Here is a 24,713-nt window from a genome sequence, read left to right as displayed (position 1 = left end):
TCTCCCTGCTTATATTTGCTCTCGTCATTGAGCCATTGGCTGCTAGGATTCAAAATAATCATGAGATATCGGGCATACAGATGGGCCCCTCTACTCATAAGATTGCTCTGTATGCTGACGACATTCTACTGTCCATTACTAACCCCAAAACGTCAGTGCCTCCCCTTCTAGATGAGCTAGACTTATATGGCTACTTCTCAGGCTATAAGATCAACCCAGATAAGACAGAGGTTATCGATTTTAATATTCCGGCTACAGATAAGCTGCTACTAGAGCGCTTCTTCCCTTTCCAATGGGGTCTCCATAAAATTAAATACTTGGGTGTCTCTATCACAAAGCATCATCAACATCTTTTTCAAGCCAATTTCCCTCACCTACTCGACCAAGTAAAAACAGACCTTACATCGTGGTCTCAGCTCTACATCTCCTGGATTGGTCGTATTAATGCCGTCAAATGAATATCCTTCCCAGGCTGCTTTACTTCTTTCAGACTCTTCCCATCCGCATACCACCATATGTTTTCAAATTCCTGCAATTCCACGTCTCTAGATTCGTCTGGTCGGGTAGACGGCCCGAGTCCGACTTAAGATTCTTCAGAGATCCCCGCGGGGGGGAGGTTTGGGGATTCCCGACTTTCGAAGATACTATCTATCCGCCCAACTCGCTCAGTGTGTTTTGTGGTTCGGTCCGACTGAAGCCAGGATTTGGTCTAAAATAGAGGCAAAGGGTCTGGGATTGTTTTCTCTAGCTTCTCTCCTATGGCTCCCAAGATCTCGTCGTCCCAAACGCTTACTACTTCATCCAGTAGTTTCACATTCTCTTACCATCTGGGACTCATCTTCCCAGAAATATGCCTTGTCGCCCCATCCCTCCCCGGTTATACCGCTATTCAATTCTCTGGAATTTCCTCCAGGACTTCTCCATAGTTCATTTCAGCCGTGGTACTCGCGGGGAGTCAGTTATCTCAATCACATAACCACCTCTGCAACTTTTCCTCAATTTTCTGAAATTCAAGCACATATCCACATCTCCTCAAAGCACTTTTACCAGTTTCTGCAACTTCGCCACTTTCATAGTGTTGTTAAAGATCGCCTTCTATCTCGACCTCTTTCTACCTTTGAAGCCCTCTGCCTACGCCAATCCTCAACTAAAGTTCTAATATCAACGCTCTACTATGAGCTTGTTCCCTCCTCTTCAAATCTTAGAGCCCCCTGTGAACTATCCTGGGAACGAGACCTTGGTGAAGAGCTGCTAGATGAGGAGTGGTCTGAGATATATGAGAATGCTGCCTCTAGCTCCATATGCATTAGAATTAAAGAGAATCTTTACAAGGTGCTATACCGATGGTATTATGTACCTTCGTGCCTTTATAACATTCATCCTGATTCGTCTGATCGGTGCTGGCGAGGATGCTCCCATGAAGGCACATTCCTCCACATATGGTGGTCGTGCCCAAAATTGTCAGGCTTCTGGGCTGAAATTAGAGACCTGATTAGTTCAATTCTCCAGGTGAATATTCCCCTGGAGCCTAAATTTTTTCTCCTCCCTGTGGGGGCTCCCTCGGCATCCCGACATCAGAACAAAATGATTAGGCACATTGTTTCGGCAGCTACCTGTCAAATAGCAGCAGACTGGCAAATGCAATCCCCTCCCTCCATGCAGTCCATAATTAATAGAATTTGGCTGACTCAACGGATGGAGTACATGACCAGTATTATTTGAAATTCTTCGAAAGCCTTCACCAGGGTTTGAGACCCATGGTTATCCTACTTTTAGGCGTGTTCACCCTTTACATAACTCAGCTCTCGAACCTCATTTCTTTATAGGACTTCTCTTTTTCTCTACATTGGATCTAGTCACCTCCTAACCTCTTCTCTTTTCTCCTTCTTCTCTCACTCTTTTCTTTCCTGCACATTCTCTTTTCCTCTTTCCTCTTTATACAAAAAATTTGGGTCATTCGTTACTCTAACTTCTATAAGTTCGGTTGACTTAGCGTTCCACATGTTTTCCGCTGGTCGTAGACTTGACTTTCTGTGTTGATTACTGTTTGATAAGTGTATTCACTCTGTCAACTGTTCTCTTTTGTTATTATGACCTTGCAAAAAAAAAGCTTAAAAAAAAAAAAATAAAGAAAAAAATCTATCAAGTATTTGTGTACTACATGAAAAAAGAGCCATTTTTTTCCTTATGTGCAAAATAATAAACTCATTTGCACCCCTTGCATTGCAATATGGTTTTGCCAAGGTTCAAAGTTACTATTTTTTTGCCTTACTTGCCTTCATGAATCAGGCCCATAGCAGCCAGAGTATGTGCATCTTTACACAGAATTTTGTGTCATCAGTCATTTATGAAACGTTGACTGTTATACTTAAAAAACAACATCTTGCAATTATAAAAAAAACAAATTGAGGTTTAAATTATATGGTTTATTTTTCTTTGGAGATGACAAAAGGCTACCTCATATGGCAACAATATTAAAAGTGGAAACCCTCTTCATATACTGTAGTTTTTTCATTAATTCAAGATATATTGGTTAGCGTGAAATTTATGCGTATTTATAAAAATTGCACAAGGGTAGTCACTACAATAATTACATGGACACATTAGCACTGCAACGGTTTAATACCTCAACTGTTAATACTTGCAGCCAGGTGAGATGTGTTGGGTTGCATCTCTATGCTTTTTGAGCACAATTCAGGTTGTTTGTGTTTGTAAAATATTGCACTATTAGGCGCTTTTTGTTTTTGTCTTTTTCATTTATAGGTAAACCGCCTTGATTTACTACAGGGCTCACAGAACTTGGCTGCCACCTTGTTAGCTTATGAGGTGAGTGTATATATTGTGGCATTGGGACTAAGGAGACAGTTGCTAGGTTTTTAATATATATATATATATATATATATATATTTATATTTTATCATAATATGCATGCATTAAGTTGTGTCCACATATCATGCTCCCTATGGCTCTCTTCCTCCTGATAGTGGCACTGCGCCCTTGACCTTTTCACCTCCGGCCCCTCACTCTCACTGCACAAAGGGGCCAACTCCCAGCCAGTGATGCGGATTATGCTGCATCTGGTTGCATAGCTGAGTAACAGTCCACAGGAAGTGATGAAGCAGCCACTGAGTATTCAGAGGAGGTGCCTTTTAAATTTTAGAGCCAAAATCCCTAGCCATTAGTAGAGGAGCAGAGTAAATGAATTGAGCAGGTCTGCGCATGAGCAGACCCGAAGCAAAGATGGCAGCGCCCAGGACGGAGCGAGCGGTCGGCTGAGTTAGGTAAGAGTGCCGGGGATCGGTTGTGCAGCCCGATCGCCCGGTGTGTGACATTACCCTTATATTTACATACATTTAGAGGGATTTTTCAATGAGGAATTCAGCAAAGAGGTGCCCCTATAAGCAAAATATATGTAGTGCAGAAACAGCAAATGTAGTGGTGTACAGTTACTAGGTGAATTGGTGCCAGACCATGTCTCTTGATAAATGTAAATGTAGGATGTTATTTACATGTCACTCTCGCACAGTTCACTTAATTAGTATAGGTAATACAAGAGCTGATATTTTTGTGTGGTAGGACTGTCACTCTACTCTCTCTTTCTGTTCTTATCACCCCAGGTTAACCACTTGCACTGGATACCGGATCACCTTCTTCCATCCGCAGCTACACTAGGAACACTGACTAGTATAGTTTCAGACCTCACGGGTGTCTCTGAGCATACACCCATGTTCGTGCTCACAATACTCAACTCACAGTTGGGGTAGGGTAGCTTCCACCGACCTGGTGGTACTCTCAAGCTCTTATTCCCAGCTCTCTGCTGTATCACAGTCCTTTCTCTCTCTGTGTTCTGGAGACTACGTCTTGGAACTAAGACACACGTAAACATCAGCAACATTCTAGCTCTCACTACAGTCAGATTCAGTTGGCATCACTTAAACAGGTTAGATTTACAAGACTCGTGCAATCACTGCATCACCTCCCTCCTGGGTGTTATCTGCCCATATACACTTAAGGGGCTTTACAATAGTTTGAATCTTCTGGTTCTGATATGGTTAAGGTGCATTTTTGAACCAAATGTTTTGGTATTTGTAGAATGTGTAGATCCATAGAAGAACCACAGCACCATAGCGTCCCATCCTGGATGTTCTCCTGGTAACCCCATGTCACAGCCTCAGGTAATGGGTTTTAGACCATGTTTCCTAAATTTATATGCAGGCATATGGCTACTGCAATGCTAAAGATGGTTTTGAGTATCTTACTAGAGACTGGGCTGGGCACATGTCATATTTCGTTTTGTAAGGTACCTTCATCAAAACAGAATAATAATAAGTAATTGGGCACCCACAAGCAGGGGATGATTATTAAATCTCTTATGTCTCAATACTCATGGCTAAGATCTATTCAGAAAAGTCAACTTCAATGAGTAGAAAAGAATTGCACCCTCAATAGTGAGGGAAGAATCCTTCTTAATTAAAAGATTTTTAGATAAAAGCTATGAGTTCACTCTTTTATCTAAAATAAAGGATTAATCAATGTGGTTGATAACTCTTTATTATGGATTCACACTGACAGAGAATCTCCTTCAGATTACAATTTAAATTTCATCTCTGAATTTAATAAAGATTATTGAAAAAATGGAAACTTTGGTTAAAAAAAAATAGGTCTATTTTAAAGATGGATCCAGTATTGCATCCTTTACTTACTGAGAAATCTAGGTTCATTTACACATGAACCAAACATCTGAAATAAAACAGGTTAACTCCATCCTTCTCAGGAAAGACACTAAATATTGAACATAAAAAATAGGTCAATCTCTGTAAAATCGGTACCTGTAGCTTACCAAGTGTTATCAGTTTTACCTTGCACTTTTCACACTCAGAGTAATTTTTCTTGTCTATTCTCATATACAGTATTCCTTTTGAATTGTATGCAGTATTCAATACATAGATCGTACCTCGTGTAACAGTTAAAGTACATCACATCACAAAAGTACAGTACACGCTACATACCATCATTTCTCTGAAGTCCACCACACTGATCCAACATATCTTAAAATTTGTAACATCAAAATAATTCCTGTCACGCAGCAAGCTCTCAGGTCCTTTTACTTACCCACCCCTTTGTTGTCTATCTAAGCTGTCCCCACAGTCCACAAGCTCTGCTGGTCTCAGATCTCTCTGCAGGATGCTGCCCAGTCTGTCTCCACCCCAAAGATCCCTCCAAAATCAGTATATGGGCGCTGCCATCTTGGATTTAGTCACCTGTTCTCCTTTAGCCAATCAGAGTACTGCTTCAGCTCAGCTGATTGCAACTTGCAATCAGGGGATAGCAGTCTCCACTCCAGGATTCCCTCCATAACCAGTACCTGGGCACCGCCATCATGGATCCAGTCTCCTGATCCCTCTCAGCCAGTCAGAGTGCAGCTTCAGCTAAGCTGACCGCAGCCTCCAATCAGGTGATAACAGTTAGTATAAAAGTAGCTCCTGGAGCCCTTTCCTGTTGCCAGTGCAACGCTGATTCTTTAGACGGCAACCTGGTTCCCAGCATTCTGCAGTCTTCACAGTTTTTCTTGCTCAGTGCAGTCTGCAATCTGGTTTTAGTCCGAACCAGTATTCTGGTTCCAGTCTAGTCCAGCAATCCGATTCCAGTACAGTCCAGCATTATGGTTCCAGGCTGGTCCAGCATTATGGTTCCAGGCCGGTCCAGCATTATGGTTCCAGGCCGGTCCAGCATTCCTGCTCTAGTATGGTCTCCTTTGTTAAATCTGACCCCCGTCTTGCTATTCTTCAATACTTGCCAGTCTCCAGTGACATTCATATTCTTTAGTCTCCTCAACTCATAGCAACCACCATTTGTACCAGTTCTTTCTTTTCCATGCAAAGGAACCTAATGAAGCCACCAACCTTTTTGCACATAGTCACCAGCTCTGCTCCAGAGACACAACCCAATTCCTTTTTAAAGTCATGGGGGTGACCGATCGGCCACTTGGAGTAAGTGAGAAACATACTGAATATATTCCCTGGGTACTATTTTACGTTGATTCCTGTAATGGGGAATAATATATTTATATATATATATATATATATATATATATATATATATATATATATATATATGTATATATGAGAGAGCCATAGCCCTCTGACGTTAAAATAGTATTATGGTAGTCTGCATATGCCTGTAGAGGATGACCCACTCCAAAATGGGTTGCAGAAAGGACCCAAACTACAGTTTAACCCAGTGTTTTATTTGCCTGTGGTTATTATCGTTTGTACCTGCATTCTTTTGTACTTTAATAAACTTTAGCAATAGATCTGACAGCACTTAAGGGCCTGTTTAATAATAAGTGGCGATAACCATCATTATCTTTTATATATGAGGCACCACAGATTCTGCAGTGCCGTACAGTCAGCAATACACAACAGCACATAATATAAATAAAACTCGCAGCAAGAGGACAAACAGTAAACTATAATTTTGGTATCACTGCTTTAAGGCAGTGTCAGGGAAACTGCGCATGCGTGACCTGCTACCCAGATTGCACATGCACAGTGGAACAGAAAGCCTAGGCTTGGACTTTCCCTTTCACTATTGAAAAAATAAATTAAATAAAATCATTTGTTATAAAATAGATAAAAATTGTAAAAAAGTATTTAAAATACATTGTGTATTGCAAAAATGCTTCACCACAGTACTACATAACATCAATCCCCACCATGACTCATCTGTGTAAAAGAAGTAAATATAAATGATGTACGACAACAATTAATCAGTATAACTGTAGTAGAGCATTATCATCATCATCAACATTTATTTATTCAGCACCAGCAAATTCCATAGCGCTTTACAATTGGTAACGAACACAGTAATAAAACAATACTGAGTAATACATACTTAAAGAGAGGTAAAAGGGCCCTGCTCACAATGTAGCAATGACACAGCTTGCATTATGATGAAATATGGCGGAGACATACTACCTCGGACAGGGACTATACTATCTTTCTATAAATCAGGGTCTGTGACACACATATAAAAACTAGAGGAAATTTCTATACTCGCTCAGAGAACAGAACCACTTCACTTCATTATCATCAGCTATTTATATAGTACCACTAATTCCACAGCACTGTATAGAGAACCCACTCACATTCCTGGCCCCAATAGATCTTGCAACCTAAATTACTTAACACACACACAGACTAGGGTCAATTTGCTAGCAGCCAATTAACGTACTAGTATGTTTTTGGATTGTGGGAGGAAACCCACGCAAATACAGGGAGAACATACAAGCTCCACTCAGATAAGGGAATCAAAACCCAGAGCTGTGAGGTGGAAGTGCTAACCACTAAGCCACCGTGCTGCCCTATGCTTCCAGTACACAATTATGTCTGGCTGAATTCTGCTGCTTCCCTGATTTAGTAAATGACCCTAATGTCTACATTCCTTTTAGCTAAGGAACAACATTATTCCTGAAGTACAACATTCAGAGCTGAATAGTGCAACAATTACTTAAAAGAGGCAATAACAGTATACAAACAAAAGCCAAAATAAACTCTCTGCTTGTTTATAAAGCACTAAAATTATAATTGTAACACATTCCCCGGCAGTGAAAGAGAAATGGAGCTTTGTGATAATGATTTTGATGAGCTTCACATGTTTAATGCCAATGGTTTCCTTCTTATTTCAAATAATATAAAGACTCATATTTACTGTTAAGCAGATTGCTCTGCTGTGAGGAACCATAGCATGTTGCAAAAACAACTTAATAGCCCATTATTCCAAGTAACTATTATTTCTATTATGGGAATGCTCTACCTGTAGCAATAATTTGGTGGGTTTTTTTGGTCTCAAGGGTGTTTTCGCAACACAAATTAGCCTGCGATAAATAGTTGTGATTAAGTATTAAAGTTGCTGTGTTCGTATTTCTCAGCTTGGAATAACTAGTGTCACCTTTGTCTTACTTTATACTGTAGCAAGCAAAATACTATACACTGTAGAATCATTAGCTGCAGTAAAACATAAATAGGTAATTTTAAGAAACCTCTTTTACAGCTACCTCTGTTGCCCCTAGCAACCAATAAGGTTTTGTTATTTTTCTAATGCAACTTAGGAATTGAAAGCAAATATCTGGTTCATGTTGGTAAAGACATAATTGTCTTCACTTTAACCTGTAGAACAGTTTTCATAATTGTCACAAGTATGTTACACTAAATAAAGGGAAATATAACTAATTTGATGGCTTGTTAACATTGATTATCTTATTAAATGTCTCTCTGCATGATGTGTGTTTTTACTTTAGCAAGATATTGCTTCCATTTAACCTAACCACAGGTGATGTCTGCAACGTTTGTATTGTAGTGATGATGATATGACAATAATCTGTGCTGGGTTCTGTTTGCAGTGATTTGCATGTTTGCATGACAAATAGCTCATAAAACTGCTACAGCGCGGAATGAGAAAGATAAACGGGATTGACATTTGTTAATATTGTAAACACCATTTGTCGGATATGATTGGCTGAATTAAAATTCCTTCTGCGTGTACTAAAAAGAACAACAATCTGTAGAACATTAACATCTGTCAGCTTTACATAAACATTGATATGATTAATTCCTTTTAATGATGAAGCCACAAAACAGCAAGGCGTGTTCTGGATTTCACTTGATCGTTACTGTGTTGTGCGCTCACAATTCTCATGTGTTTAGTACATAAATAATCATTCTAGGTCTTTTTTTTATACTTGAAAATTGATTGATTCAAGATTTCAGAGAACTGGACTGATATATAGCTTACTATTATTTTTATAGAATATATATATTTAAATGACTCAGATATCAGTATTGGCACAACATTGATATAAGTGATGTTAATATGTATATACACTCCTTTAAATAATATATAGGAGCTTATCTGGTGTCTAATGTTTGCCCTAACACAATTGCATTCTAAGGGGTGATTTACCAAAACTGTAAATATCCTTTTTACTCCTTAACCTAATTTGTGGTTTGAATGCAAAGATAAATTCACCAATGTAGCAGAAAGAGAAATCACCCCAAAAGGGGTATATTTACTAAACGGCGGGTTTGAAAAAGTGGAGATGTTGCCTAAAGCAACCAATTAGATTCTAGCTGTCATTCTGTAGAATGTACTATATAAATGATAGGTAGAATCTGATTGGTTGCTATAGGCAACATCTCTACTTTTTCAAACCCGCAGTTTAGTAAATATATCCCAAAGTGTCTAAACACAAGAGCAATGAATGAGATGACGAACAGAACTGCTACAATATCATATGAAGCTAGTAGGTGGTGCTGCGGTGCTTAACCATTTAATCTTTACATCTATGGTCTTGGGAATTCATGAGAGGGTATATTTTAGGGAAGGTGATAAAACATTAAGGGATTCATTTATTTATATCCAGTGGCCGAAGTGGAAATTTAGAATGCAAAATGTGAATTGAATTTGAGAGTTTAAAATTAATTTTAGAATCCCCCCCCCCCATCACCGCCATTTATTTGTATGGCGCCAGAGTTTCCACAGCACCTGACAGTCACACATGAGACATAAGCTACAGGGCCCTGACCATGAGAACTTACATCCTTGAGGAAGGGGGTAATGAGACATAATAGGAGCAGAGGTGACATTAGACTTAGTGGCCAAGGCGGGTAGCAGGAGAAGTGTAGGTTAAATGGTCCAAGTTGCAGTGGGGTAGGAAGAAGAGGAGATGGAAGGACAAAGGTAGGGATACTGGGCAGGTGTTCTGTGGAAAAAGGGGGACAAGGGAGGTAAGGTAGGATGGGGGGGAGAAGAGGATGAGAGAGTAAAGGATAGAAAAGAAGGGGGTACAGAGGAGGTAAGGTAGGATGGAGGGAGAAGAGGATGAGACAGAGTAATGGATAGAGAAGAAGGGGGTATAGAGGTGGTAAGGTAGGATGGAGGGAGAAGAGGATGAGACAGAGTAATGGATAGAGAAGAAGGGGGTATAGACGAGGTAAGGTAGGATGGCGGGAGAAGAGGATGAGAGAGTAAAGGATAGAAAAGAAGGGGGTACAGAGGAGGTAAGGTAGGATGGAGGGAGAAGAGGATGAGACAGAGTAATGGATAGAGAAGAAGGGGGTATAGAGGTGGTAAGGTAGGATGGAGGGAGAAGAGGATGAGACAGAGTAATGGATAGAGAAGAAGGGGGTATAGAGGAAGTAAGGTAGGATGGAGGGAGAAGAGGATGAGACAGAGTAAAGGATAGAGAAGAAGGTGGTATAGAGGAGGTAAGGTAGGATGGAGGAGAAGAGGATGAGACAGAGTAAAGGATAGAGAAGAAGGGGGTATAGAGGAAGTAAGGTAGGATGGAGGGAGAAGAGGATGAGACAGAGTAAAGGATAGAGAAGAAGGTGGTATAGAGGAGGTAAGGTAGGATGGAGGAGAAGAGGATGAGACAGAGTAAAGGATAGAGAAGAAGGTGGTATAGAGGAGGTAAGGTAGGATGGAGGGAGAAGAGGATGAGACAGAGTAAAGGATAGAGAAGAAGGTGGTATAGAGGAGGTAAGGTAGGATGGAGGAGAAGAGGATGAGACAGAGTAAAGGATAGAGAAGAAGGGGGTACAGAGGAGGTAAGGTAGGATGGAGGGAGAAGAGGATGAGACAGAGTAAAGGATAGAGAAGAAGGTGGTATAGAGGAGGTAAGGTAGGATGGAGGAGAAGAGGATGAGACAGAGTAAAGAATAGAGAAGAAGGGGGTATAGACGAGCTAAGGTAGGATGGAGAAGAGGATGAGACAGAGTAAAGGAAAGAAAAGAAGGTGGAATAGAGGAGGTAAGGTAGGATGGGGGAGAAGAAGATGAGACAGAGTAAAGAATAGAGAAGAAGGGGGTATAGACGAGGTAAGGTAGGATGGAGAAGAGGATGAGACAGAGTAAAGGAAAGAAAAGAAGGGGGTATAGAGGAGGTAAGGTAGGATGGAGAAGAGGATGAGACAGAGTAAAGGAAAGAAAAGAAGGGGGTATAGAGGAGGTAAGGTAGGATGGGAAGGAGAGGACAAAAAGGAAGCTAAGCAGGGGTTATAGAGGAGGGGGAGACTTGGAGGTGAGGTGGGGGAGGCATGTTGGAAATTATATACTGGATACTTGAAGGTAGTAGTAAGGGAAACCATTAGCCACAGTAAAGTGATAATGGTGTAAACTGATCTTGTGAGATTTATTTTAGCAAAGCCTGCTCTGTTTACAGTACACTATAGAGACGTTCCATGCAGCATACTCTAATCAGCACCCTGTAAGTAATAGTCTAGGACTCTGCAAGCAACAGAAGAAAGCTGGCAGTTACAGGAGGTACATAGAGATCAAAGCATATCCTGAGTATCTGCAATACACAAGTCAGGAGTACCAACTAAACAGCACCACCTCAATTATAACCAAGCAGTCACTTGGAAACTGTTCACGTATATAATTTACTAGTATATTTTATAAAAGTAACAAGCATTGGATTTTCCTGTACGTTCTTTTGGGACTTTATATTCCACATATGTGTTGTACGTATACTGCAGTGTATGGTGTCTGTCAGAGCAGAGCGCACCTAGACTCAGATTCAACAACAGATGTTTTTTCCTGTCGGCTTTTAGTTGAATACAGTGCATTTGCCCGATTTATGTGCGCTTTTTAAATACGCAATTTACGTTCGTTTTGCGTACCTTAATGAATCAGGCTCGAGAGGTGTCATCCTGTCATATCTTTTAGGCTATATAACAGTAGCACATTGGCCAGAAATCGGATGTTTCTGATTTGAACACTTGGAATTGATACATTTTTACTGAACTCAGTGATACTGCTGGCTCCATATGATGAGCCAGCTTTGATTATTATGTTGGGAAATAAGAGCTGTTCCCATAGAACACATCATTCAAAAAATCCAGTGTTAGATTAAGGGATTAATGAGCCTGCATTAGTGAATTAAAATAAGTGTTTGTATCCCATCGACCAGTGTAAAACAAAAAATAGGCATGAAATATACCATTTGTTTATACCACATTCTTATTTACAAAACTGCTTTAAAGACAAACTGCCAAAACATTGTAGCTAATAATTTATTAAATTATTTTTGCTTTAGTTTGCATAAAGATACAAAAAAACAGATAAAATATATTACATTCAAGTATATATATATATATATATATATATATATATATATATATATATATTGATATATATAGATTTATATATATTTATTCAGTGGTTGAAGTGGACATTTAGAAGTGGCGGTATGCTATTTAGAAGTGCTGGTATGACAAACGTAATGGGAAAGTAAGTGAATGGAGTTTGATAGTACAATGAAGGCACTATGTTGAGATATATATATATATATATATATATATATATATATATATATATATATATAGTGGTCGAAGTGAGCAGGAGTGTATACAGTGCTATGCCATACCGCCACTTCTCCTCCTCCTGCCTTCATTGTACTATCAAATTCCATTCATTAACTTTCCCATTACGTTTTTCATGCCGGCACTTCTAAATGTCCACTTCAACCACTGAATATATATATATATATATATATATATATATATATATATATATATATATATACAGCATAATATACAATGCTGTAATACAAGAACAGGCAGGGCGCCTCTAAGTGGAATATCAAATATACAAGGTGGAAATGCGTAATAGTATGCGTACCGTAAGGTAAGCAGCAATGGGTCTCCAGGAAAAAATGGAGCAGTCTCTGCTGTATTTGTAGTCCTCCAAATCTCCACCAATCAGTCATACAATATGGAAAGAGCAAACATAGTATAACACTGAAATGTAATTGGTAAGGGCCAGTCACCAAATACCCCACAATCCTATGGAGTGTCTGAGATTGTTGTCTCAGATTATCATATACAGGACACCCAAATGAGTGCAGCAAATGTGTAATAAAAATCTGCGTACCAAAAATCATGTAGATCTCACGTCTAGGTACTTAAGACATATGCAACATCAATGACTTCACAATCCCAGCCTCATACAAGTGGCGAAAATGCATAAGATTGAAAAAAGAAGATAATTCAATATGTATGCAAATTTTTTTTAATAAAAAGTAATAAAAGCACTCACATGAGGTAATGGAAATAACGCTGGATACCGCTCAACGCGTTTCATCTTGTAACACCCAAGACTTCATCAGGAGAAAAAGATATATACAAGTAAACCCGTGCATGATACTCATGCATTCTAGTCAAATCAAGCTACTTAAGGTGTTAAAAAGGTTCTTGTCATGCATTTGGGGCATAGCCCAGGCCTCCTCAGGGGAAGAGTGTTACTTCCCGACGCAAGCGCCCTTTTTTAACGTGGTTTTGTCCACATGTCACCACCTCATAATTTTTCTCAATCACCTCATCCTTCATCTTCATCACCACATCCTTCATCAAGCTACTTATGGTGTTAAAAGCTCCCCACTGTCACCCCCGGCAACCACCAATCACTCCCAACTGTCACTTCTCCTTCAAGTAATATATAGGTCAGTGTATAACTCTGCCCAGCAGGTGGCGCTGCAGCTTGGTTTTATTTTTTTCACACACGCCACTAGGCATTTATATAGTAGATATATATATTTATATATATATATATATATATATATATATATATATATATATATACCGTATTTCCCCATGTATAAGACGCACCTTTTCCCCAAAAATTTTGGGTCTAAAAACTGGGTGCGTCTTATACAGGGGTAGTAGCACTTACCCTGTCAGATGATTCCTCTGTCTGGTAAAGTCTTCTTTCTTCTGTCCGTCTGATCCTGATGCTGGAAAGCCGCTTAAGGTCCTCTTCGCAATGACCGGATGTCCTTTCAGGACCTTGACCTCTCCCAGTGGATTGAATCTGCTACTCATCAGGATGGCGACTGTCTTAATCTTGTTTTCGCTAGACTATGCTCAGTTTCTCATTTCCTTAACACATCTTTCCATCGCTCAGATAATCACCTTATTAGCTACTCGCTCACCCCCAGTTCTTTACTCTCCCTAGTGTCAAACTCTTCCAAGCCTCCTCACAACTGCAGGAATTTCAACTCTATTGATTTTCAACAGTTTTCCACCTCTCTCCAACACCTTCTCTCCCCAATTTCTATATTCTCCTCCCCTGATTGGGCAGTACCCCATTTTCATCATACCCTAGCAACTGCCCTGGATCAAGTGGCTCCAGCGACACTACATACTTTGCGTAGAATTCATTGCCAACCGTGGCACACTACAGTAACACGAACTCTACAAAAACTTTCTCGTAAAGCAGAAGGTCACTGGTGTAAATCTTGTACCTCTAATGATTTCATCACATATACTGATATCTACCACTCCTATAGAAATGCTCTGGACACTGCTAAACAAGCATACTTCCAATCTCTCATCTATGCTCAGGCTTCTAACCCCAAACGCCTCTTTAACACATTTAACTCTCTTCTGAATCCTCCTGCCCCAAATCCTCCAACTAACATCAGTGCACAGGATCTTGCTTCCTATTTCAAGGACAAAGTTGATAAGCTAAGGCTTGAAATGGTATCATCTCCCTTGACAAGCAATCGACTCAATTCCTTTGTAGCACCCTCTGACACTCTCTCTTCATTTGATCCCACAAATGAAGAGGAAGTTTCTACTCTCTTCTCATCTTCCTACTCTACCTCCTGTCCTCTTGATCCCATTCCCTCACAAATTGGTATGTCCCTGTCTCCTGTGCTCATTCCCCCTCTAACTAAAATCTGTAATCTATCTCTTTCTACTGGTATTTTTCCATCACTATTCAAGCATGCAGTGATTACTCCCATTTTAAAAAAACAGAATTCTGACCCTAACTCTCTCGTAAATTACCGCCCCATCTCACAACTCCCATGTCCCTCCAAGCTTCTCAAGAGAATTGCCTACACTCGCCTCACACACTTTCTTACAGCAAACAACCTATTGGATCCTCTTCAGTCAGGCTTTCGCTCTCAACACTCCACAGAGACTGCGCTGACCAAGGTTGTCAATGATTTGATCACAGCAAAAAATAACAACCATTACTCTCCTCTAATTTTCCTGGATCTATCTGCTGCATTTGACACTGTTGACCACTCTCTCCTCATACAAACGCTACAATCCCTAGGTCTTGAAGGCACTGTCCTATCCTGGTTCTCATCCTACTTATCTAATCGCTCTTTCAGTGGTAATTTCTCTGGATCCACCTCTGCTCCGCTTCCTTTATCAGTTGGAGTACCACAAGATTCAGTCCTAGGTCCTCTGCTATTCTCTATCTACACCACTTCTCTTGGAAAACTAATAAGCTCCTTTGGATTTCAGTATCATTTCTATGTGGATGATACACAAATTTATCTATCCTCTCCTGATCTTTCACCATCTGTGTTGTCTCACGTTACTGACTGTCTATCTGCCATTTCATCTTGGATGTCTTCTCGCCAACTCAAACTCAATCATTCAAAAACTGAATTAATAATATTCCCACCCAAAAACAGAAGCTTCCTGCCTGACATTTCTATTTCTGTTGATAACATGACCATAAATCCCACCCCACAAGCTCGTTGCCTAGGTGTAATCCTTGATTCACAACTGTCATTTATTCCCCACATCAATTCTATATCTAAATCATGTTACATACACCTAAAGAACATTTCCAGAATACGCACATATCTGACACAAGACACCGCAAAAACATTAATTCATGCACTCATCATCTCCCGCATCGACTATTGCAATTCCCTTCTTACTGGTCTTCCCAAAGTCAGACTTGAACCCCTACAATCTATTTTGCACGCAGCGGCTAGATTGGTTTTCCTTACTAACCGTTATTCCTCTGCTGAGACACACTGTCAGTCTCTACATTGGCTGCCTGTATATCAACGAATCCAATATAAAACTCTTCTACTAACATACAAGGCCATCAACAAAATTGCACCGACATACATATATATATCTATATATATATATATATATATATATATATATATATATATATATATATATATATAGATATATATATATATTTATATCTATATATATATATATATATATATATATATATATATATATATGTGTGTGTGTATATATAATGATTATAATAATATAATATAATAATAGTAATAATAATATTATTATTATTATGTTATTATTATTATTATTATTATTATTATTATTATTAAGTCATTTGCAGTAATTATCAAACCTAACAAAAACAATTTGTCATTGTCTTGCCACATGAGTTCTTATAACCAGGCACATAACACAGCACACAACTGAAAAGGTAAAATGAGACTGACAATCCCATGTCAAAGCAGGAATAAACAAAGAGCTGGAAATGACTAATTTAATTACTTCCTTGTAACATTTCTACAACAGCAGCAATAGAGTATGGAGCATGCTTGATGATATGTGACATTGGAAATCAATGTGAAACTGCTGCCATGGCTTAAAGGCCACAACCATATCCCTAAAGCATTTTATTCTGTTACAATGCCTGTTATTGATGCCATATTACTATAGTCATACATTATGAATTATTCTATTTAATACTGTTTGCCAAAAATGAGCCAAAAAATAAAATTAAAACACTATCTATAATTTTTGAAGCATGTCTTAAGCTCTTAATAGCGAGGGTTTAATCAGAATTTGCCATGAAAATGGTTTTTGTGATATAGTGTCATCATGAGATTAGAGAACGTTTACAGGAATGATGTTGCTATGGCAACAAGTCAAACGTTTTTCCTTCAGAATCTAATATTCCACTTGCAGTCCATGAACTTAGCACTGAATGATTCCAGAAAGACATATTAATGTTGTCTAAAAAAAACGCAAGGAAATCCATCTGGCAGAAACAACTTGCTTAAAAATGCCAATTAATCTCATTAACTAATTGTGCTAAATAAAATGCAGTTTATACTCTGGAAATCCAGAGAAAATGGGGAAAAAATCAACATGCCTCGTAACCTTGTAAGTAACTGAATGACAAACCATATTTCCTTCAAATTAATAAGCCGTTAGGAAGTTTTATGTGAGGGCTTTGATGGGAAGTCAAGGGAATAGCAGCAGTAACATTTGTCACTTGAATTTTTGAATTCACTTCATGGTATGTAGGTCTGAAAATATTCCTGATTCTCTTATATGCTTAACCTCCCAAAACCAATGAGCTATCTAAATTCATAGTTCCAGTGTCACATTGTTAAACGATTCCTGTAAAGTTTAAATAGTTAGAACAAAAACAATGAGTGGCAGAAACATTGTAATGAAATGTCCATGGATCTCTAATAGTAACTCCTACTGAAACAAATACACTTTTTATTTAGAAAAAAACACATAAAAACACCCAAGTCAAGTGGAGCAGTGAAAATGTAATTTGAAAGAGTCAATATATTTGCAAAATGCAAACTATGTTTTATTAGGAGATTAAAGTGCCTCTACCTCTATTAAACTGCATAACCTGGATGCTTTCTACCTTTATAACACACCTTCTCTTGTCGCAACCCTTAGCATAGCTTAACTTAACATAACTTATTTAATAATAAATACACAGAGACTTGTATAGTGGCAAAAGTAGGTCACAGTTTATTAATATTATAATGTGGCGGAGTAAATGCACTGCGGGACAGCTAAACCAACTGGAGTCTGAATCAAATGTGGATGGCTAATGGCCTAACTCCACTTAACAAAGGAACATTTCCTTAACTGCCTGGCTGATGTTAAATTTGGCGTCAGGTGCCGATAACCCCTCCAGACTCACAGTGGCGAGCCCGCAGCAAGCAAAGGGATCCTCCCTATAAGGGATCAAGAGTTACATTCCTCAAAGGGGGCAGTGCCCTGCGGCCAATCAGCGATAACAACCGTATGACCCAGCCGCTGATTGCAGTGCCTTCCTACCACCGCTGGATGTACTTAGGGGACTGACAGCCCGCCACAAGATCAACTACCACAGGGCAACGCCTATGGCACTATAAATGTTCTGAATAAACAAACCTACACTGGAATCTGTGAGGTGTACCCCGTCCCTCTTAAAACATTCTTTTTTTTGTTCGATTACGAAGCCCCCTTTAGCAGTGATAGCCACTTTGGTGGCTTGATTAATTTGTTTGACTATTTCTCTGATGATTTGCGGGGGTATGTCTGATCTCCACGTTAATCGGGGCACTATTGCAGACCATGCCAGGATGATGGTCGGCCATTTATTTTTTATGTCGGTAAGGCCCTGCCGTATTTGATAAATCAGTTCAATGGATTTTCCTTTCCCTATGTCATTGCCCCCCAAATGTACTAGCAGCACGTCAGGAGGGCCCCACTGTTTAATCAGGTGTGTCAGCCAGTACAATACATCGGGCCAGCACATTCCCCGCCTACCTAGCTAGTAAACCTCAACTGGGGTCGGAAATTGTTGCTATTGGTTGGCCTCCTCGTGTCTTGCTGCTCAGCAGTAATAAGAATGGCCGACAATCCGATATATTTTGTAAGGCGAAGGGGACCTGTAAAATAAATTATCCTGGGTCAGGCAGACTCAAAAACAGCACTATATTTTTGCTTGGATGATGGCATCTGCTCCTTTGTACTCAGCGGAGCTGCTGTGGCACCAAGTCCTGGTGTTGTGAAATGTATGAAAAAAAGGGGGGGAGCAAGTATGCAACAAAACCAGACAAACACAAAGAGGGTAAAGAAGGGAGTAGGGGGGGTTTCCAAGCCCTAGTAACCGTGGGTGAGAAGAAGAGGGGGAGGGGGGAAAGTTGGCACCCCGTGTGAAGGTGAAAAAACGTGAAAAAACCCTGGAGACACACCACTAATCAGGGCTTTGTCCAGGGAAAAACGGGTAAAATCACTTCACGCCCTTGCGTAAAAGCGATGAGCAGTGGAGCCATGGGTTACCGGAAATAAAGAGAGTAGGAAGTATCCAGTATAGATTAAAGGAGAGCTGCTGAATATACAAAACAATAATGATTATACATTGGGTCTAATGTATTTCTTATACAAGGCGGATTTCCAATACCCTAATTTCTTTATGGCTTCCATGAATGCACCTGCTAACGCTGCCGACGTGGCTGCCCCAATATGGAAGGAATGGGTTCCGTATAGGGACGGGTCTAAACCCAGAACTTTTAATGATGTTTAATTATTGAATGGAATTGAAATCTGGTGAGGGCTGAATGGTCACTGTGAACTAAGAATAGTGGGGGGTGGGGAGGTCTAGCATTATGAAATTGTCTTCCAAGTGTTAGGGGACAATTTCTGGATCTGCATTTGGCAGAATGCGAACCCATGAGCCTCTACCGGCTTGGTCCGTCTTAGACCTGAAGATTTTACATAGTATCTGGCACTCTTGAATTATCACGTGACGAGCTAATAGGCTCGAGGATGTTCTTAGCCTTAGACTGTGCTATTAGTTCCGATATTCTGAAAGCGCAAAAATATGCTAGGCTGTCCTAAACATCAATAACTCGTAACTATCACATGTAACAACATGCAGCGACTGCATCAGGATATCTACTGGTCTCCGCGTGTCTTCAGTTAACGGTCTGTCGCTCACCCATCCTTTCAGGGCTTTGGCTATAATAAAGCTCTTTGTTACATCTACTCCCATATAGTCGTGACATGAATGATATTCCAGCTAACGTGGCGGCCATGGCTATCTTAGATGCCACTGCAATATATTGCTCCCACATGAAAGCTGCGATGGCGGCCGTCTGACCTGAGTGTAGGAGGTCCCAACTATTCAGAAAATTTGACCATTGACTCCACGCTGCCTGATAAGCTCATCTTGTTGCTGGGGCCAGGGCTCGCTCCGCCAATCCTATTTTGCCGGCTTTAAAATCTGCCAAACACAAGAGGGACACGGGGTCCCTGTAAGAATAGCATGCAGTGCTAAGGCCCTAAATTGACGCCATTGAAAATGTGACTGAGAGTCTGAAATGTCGGTATTAGCTCCGGGGACGTGTTGTGCTCTGAATGAGATGTCATACTCTAGGCAGCGGAGAACTAAATGGCGTATAAAGGCAATGGCATGAGGGGAGGTAGTGCTCTGTTAATTAATGGTTTGGACTATGCCTATGTCGTCACACCAAAAAACTAGTTGGCGATTACATTACATTGGGGCCTATAATTCTAACGCTTCTATGATTTGAAAGAGTTCCAGGACTAATAGGTTGGTTACAATGTCACATCTGTGCCACGATTCTGGCCAGTGCGTTCCCGTTCCAATAAGCGCCCAAACCTAGTGATCCAATGCATTGGTAAACAATACTAGTTGTCGATTAGGGACCGGGGGGGGGGGGGGGGCCCAAATTCGTTTACCATTAAAATTGTCTAAAAACCTGATCCAAATTTGTAAGTCCTCCCTAATTTCTTGAGACAAACGAATCGCTGAATGAGGTCTTGATCTGCCCGCTATAGCTCTTTGGAGTTTTCTGCAGAAAACCCGGCCCATGGGAATAATTCTACATGCAAAATTAAAAAGGCCTAGGAGCGATTGTACTTCACGCAATTGGGTGCACTAAGCACTCTGAACGGTAGCTAAAGCTTCCTTCATTTTCTGGATTTTATCTAACAGAAGGTGACAAACACCGGGTGTGGTGTCGATGTTGATCCCAAGAAAAGACAACCTCTCTACTAGGCCCTCTGTCTAGTCGTGGGCGAAGGGTACCCTTAGCACTGTGAAAATTGACTTGGCTGCACGTAAAATATCGCTACACTGTCGTGATCCTGCTCTACCAATAATAAGGAAGTCGTCTAAGTAATGAGCAATGTCCCGTGATGTGCCGTGCCTGCTTGTATACCGCAGTGGAGGAATGAACTAATGCTTACGAAGTAGGCACAGCCCATGGGCTGCGTCCATGGGCAGACAACGGTCCACATAGAAACTCTCTCTGTATTTGAAACCCATCAATCTAAATGACTCAGGGTGTAATGGTAGTAGCCGGAAGGCAGACTAGATGTCTAGCTTTGCCAGCAGGGAGCCGATTCCAAACTCCTGAACTAATCCAAGCGCAGATTCGAAGGACTGATAAGTAACCATACATAAAAGAGGGTCAATTGAATCATTCACTGAATTGCCCGTAGGGTAAAACAGATGTTGAATTAGCCTGAATTTTCCGGGCGCCTTTTTTGGAACAACCCCTATTGGTGACACTACCAGATTACGAATGGCCGGATATTCCAAAGGGCCGGGTATCAGAACGGCTTTCAATTCTTTAGCTATTTTCGCCTCCATTGCTTCTGGGAAAGTTACGGGGAATGGGCCAGCATAATGTGTCCTGCACAGGGATTTTAAAACCTAAGCAAAAGCCTTTACTCAAAAAGGAGGCCCTTTCCTGACATGGGTATAGCTTCAGCCATTTTTCTAACTCTTGTATGTTAATTGGGGAATGGGCCTTGATGTGGAGCTGCGGTCTGAGTGCCTCTTCCCTGACCTGCTGTGTGTAAGGGTCTTGTGCAGTCTGTGGCAGAATGAGGCCCCCTGCAGGTTGAACACACGTTGTCGTTGGGGTTGAAGTCCGCACCTCCATGCTGCTCTTCGTCGGTGTTGAAACTTCTGGAGTTCTTACAGTGTTTCTTCCTTCTTGGACGATCGGCGGGCTAAGAGACTCTGCAATAGATAAGACGTTAGTATTAGACCTAATACAGCTCCCTCTCTCTCTCTCGAGGGAGATTACTGGTGGGACCTGAGACTGAGAGGTGTTGGGCACTTCTGGACCAACTCAGAAGTAGTGCTGGTGCTGGAATGGGGATAATCAAATACCCTACCCGCAGACCTGCTGGAAATGGGATCATACCTGCTAGCCCTATCATGTGATAACTGGGCAAAGTGGGGTAATGATGAATGGATCATGGGCCTGTCCCTTTCATGCTTTGTGTCTGATTGATAAAATAATAGTGGGGACATATAGTGACCTTGTATATTTCTCCCACTGTCCCAGTTCTCAACAGCTGGGACGTATTTACTGCTTACATATTGGGACGAGTAACTGCTTATGAGAATGCTCATTAATGGTACAGGTCTAGATGGGGTTGGGGTGATGAGAAGAGTTACCCTCTGGTCTGCGAACATTGTACTCCTCCCTTCTTGAGAAACTCTCTCTATTATATGGGGGTTGTTGTCGGTACAAGGATCTCCGTGCATATGATGACTGTTTGTGCACTTGCCCTCCCCAGTCCTCTTGGATTATTTGGTAAGAAAGGACTGGGGGGGATAAAGTTGGTGAGGAACCGGGCATAAATTTTCGTGTTGTAAACTTCTGACTGGCATAGGTGGGGTTAATGGCAATACTGATCAGTGGCTACTTTGCTGCTGCAGATTTGCTCCCCCTGCTGGACCCTGGTGCAATCAATTCCCATACCTTGTATCTGTTTGGGGGGTCACATTTGTGTAAATGCTCTTGGCCTGCTTGGTGGCTGTTGAAGGAGACTCATTTCTCCTCATAATCTGTGAGCCCCTTGCATTTTTCCCCCTAAGCGCACCAGAGCTGGCTAGCCCTCTCTGGTGCGCACTGCACACGGCGATTCACTCTGAACCATCAGGTGGTGAGATAGCACCTCTCTACTCCTGCTCATCTGGGGGCATGATGATGGGGACGGCAGGAAACCTCCCTGGAATTCAGGGCAAGATGGCCGCTGGCACAGGAGGGGGAGGGGAATCACCCAGCCTAATGGGACGGTTGGAAACGCGCTGGGCATAATCACTAATGGACGATACCTTGCAATAGACTAGCAGGAAGATAAGGGAAAAATAGATATAGAACAGGGGAAAAGCAAGACAAGAAGCAAAGATAGGAAGTATAAAAAAAAAAATAGAGGAAAAGAAACAATACGATTCACAGTGACAGTACACCACAATATACAACAAAGAGTTGCTGTCAAAATGAGAAAGCAAAAGAAACCAGGAAAAGACTAGGGGGTAAATGTATCAATATGCGGGTTCTTCAACACCCCCGTGTTCAGCCTCTTCCGCGATTAAATTTCAAGCGGCGCTGCATTGTAAAGGGTTAACTTCCCTTTACAATGCAGCACCGCTTGAAATTTAATCGCGGAAGAGGCTGAACACGCGGGTGTTGAAGAACCCGCATATTGATACATTTACCCCTAGGTATTAAAATGCAAATCCTTTCTCAGCAGGTCTACACAGGGATCTCTTGAAGAGAGTGAGGCTGGACATGTGACATACAGAGACCTATATAGACCCTTCAGGCACTCCGCCATTCCCTCTAATTGGCTGGCCTGTGATGAGGAAGCATTAACTCCTTGAAGGTAAGTTTAAAGTTACACACACACATGCATGCGTTTAAGTGCTTTCACCTATATGGGACTCTCTTGACATTTTGTATGTTCCTTTTGTATCTACTGTATATTTTTATATAGGGCTTTACCTAGTTTCTGTAATAGTGCCAGTAAGTCTGCTTGTTCACCCCACCAATCAGTAGTGGTGCCATTGTTTCTCTTCTACCTTTTAATCTTTATATTCTTTATCTTCTTATAAAATAGCACTATCTCTAGACACAATTTAACCATAGTTGCCTACTCTCCCGGAATGTCTGGGAGACTCCTGAATTTTTGGGAGTCCTTGCGTACTCCTGGGAGAGCAGGGCAATTTCCCGCATCCAGCTCTCTTCGTTGGTGAAGTGGGGTGGGGCTTAAAACATCATTCTGGCCTGGCCCCCTGTTATGATAGGCCGAAATTGTCAGAGATTAGCAGGGGGTGGGGGCCTAATGACGTAATACGTGTGGCCACATCCCCATGACGGAGCCCCCTCCCGGACAGCGTGCTGCAAAATTCGGCAAGTATGAATGCTCTAGTGTTGAATCCAATTCCCAGGGCCAGAATGAGGGTTCATACCACCCTGGGCTAATATACTTGTAGCACCCCATCGCCTTCCACACCAGCTAATAAATAGTAGGCAAAAACAAACTTTTCCTTTATCTTAGATCCAGCATCCTTCACCCCTCTCCCCCCACCAACAGGGGATATTGCAATGCCTGCATTGTGCCCTTAATTAATCCATATGGTAACATGTTGTTTGTGATATACTATTCAATGTTTTTCATTTCCTAAGTGCAATTCTTACAAATTTTATATGTCCTTAATTATGATCTGCTCCATTTATCCTCTCCCTCTTCACAATAAATGTAACTGCTCCTCATTCTTTCTCATTCCAGGCAAACTTTTTACAGTCTACTTTCAGTAGCACTTGTTGCAATCACCACCTCAAAGATGCTCTGGGTAGGCGACTCCCCGGACAGCAGGTTTAGCAACCCGTCCCTAAAAGCTATGTACCCTAGGCATCAGCCTTAATCATTCATTGCTAATTCCCAGCACTAAATGAGTGTGGGTTGAAAACTGTCTCTTGAGGGGGAATGTGATTGAGGAGAGGGCTTGAACTTACATCAGTGCATTCACTTACATTGGTAGTGTTAGACTATTTATTTGTTTTCACTGGCCCATGTCAATTGCCACATAAATTAACCTGCATTTGTTTTTTTTTTAAATGGGTGGAATTTGCTAAAAGTCCCTTCTTCGTGGAATAGAGAGTTTGGAGAAAGAATTCCCATTTTCTGGTGATTCATGACAATTTTAATCAACATAGAAAAAGGTTGTACAATTGAATTTCTGTAGATCTCCCCAAATATATATATTTGCATGTGGGTGAAATACAAAGTGCATCAGTGTGCCTATTCCAAACTCAACAAGGAACATTGTGATCCATCCAACGCCTTCCAT

At 40.9% G+C, this 24,713-nt stretch overlaps 1 long non-coding RNA gene across 1 annotated transcript; it reads left to right on the top strand.

Annotated features, from left to right (window-relative positions):
• Positions 1-2,759: 2,759 nt before the first annotated feature.
• Positions 2,760-24,419, top strand: LOC142101568 (uncharacterized). The gene is made up of 3 exons (XR_012679043.1): positions 2,760-2,826; positions 23,111-23,245; positions 24,152-24,419. It is a non-coding gene; the product is annotated as an uncharacterized LOC142101568 (long non-coding RNA).
• Positions 24,420-24,713: the final 294 nt, after the last annotated feature.

The sequence above is a fragment of the Mixophyes fleayi genome, chromosome 9, assembly GCF_038048845.1.
Source record: "Mixophyes fleayi isolate aMixFle1 chromosome 9, aMixFle1.hap1, whole genome shotgun sequence".
Lineage (NCBI taxonomy): Eukaryota > Metazoa > Chordata > Amphibia > Anura > Limnodynastidae > Mixophyes > Mixophyes fleayi.
Note: the sequence above shows the minus strand (reverse complement) of the source record. Positions and strands in the feature narration are given on the sequence as shown.